Here is a 1,072-nt window from a genome sequence, read left to right as displayed (position 1 = left end):
TATGTTTTTCTGAAGTACATCATTATTTCTATTGTAGAACAAAGTAAAAATTGGGTCAGCAGGCATGTTTCCAATTTCATCACATCACATCTCTTAATTTCTCTGTAATCTGGAGTCTTCCTCTGGAAGGTAATATAATAGGCAGGCTGATATAATCCTTGCTTTTGCTCTAAAGTTCTATATGCCACACCATAGGTTATATATGTTTGACTCCCTCATGCTTTGTAGATCCCTACTTGCTAGGAGGCTATCCTTGAGGGTTTTTAAATGGGTCACTAAGGGATTCGAATTAGTAATCTATAGAGGGCCATTCATTCACCAAGATTCATCAGGCTCCTTCAAGTAGTCAGATAGTCAGATACTGTGCCAGAGAAACAGAAGATTAAGACAAAAAGGTTTCTGTTTTTGGTCCAACAATCTCCTCAATAAGGTCAGGTTAATTAGTAAAATCATTTTATCATTCCCTTTCTATTTTTTGTGGTTTATTTTTTATACTAGTGCATTTATATTCTTAAGGGGCTTCCTTATTGCCTATACATGCAGCCTTCATAGATTTGAGGGGAGGATTATTATTAAATTTAAATAATGTCTATATCTGAAATTCATTTTTACATATGGTATAAAATTGCCTCAACTCTAATTTCTTTCATATGAATCAACAGTTTTGCTGGTAAAATTTGTTAAATTATTTATCTTTTTTTCATTTAATGGAAGAAAATAATTATCAATTAAATTTTCACACATAATAAATCCTATTTCTGGATTTCCTAGTCTATTTCACTTATGTATTTCTCTATTTCAATTATATTACCAAATTGATCTGCTTCTAGAACCTTTAAAGTATGTTCTGATATCTGTTTAGGCAAGTACCCCCTTACTAGCCTTTTACAAAATTTTACTAGCTATTCCTGTACATTTATTATTTTACATGAACTTTAAAATAGTTTTGGATTCTTAATTGAATAGTTTGGATTCTAACTGTAATTGCATTAAGGTTATAAATTAACTTAGGCAAAAGGGACATTTTTATGATGTTATTTTCCTGCTGCTGCTGCTGCTGCTGCTAAGTCGC

The sequence above is a fragment of the Bison bison genome, unplaced genomic scaffold (assembly GCF_000754665.1).
Source record: "Bison bison bison isolate TAMUID 2011002044 unplaced genomic scaffold, Bison_UMD1.0 scf7180017864064, whole genome shotgun sequence".
Taxonomy (NCBI): domain Eukaryota; kingdom Metazoa; phylum Chordata; class Mammalia; order Artiodactyla; family Bovidae; genus Bison; species Bison bison.
This window is presented reverse-complemented; position numbering follows the sequence as displayed.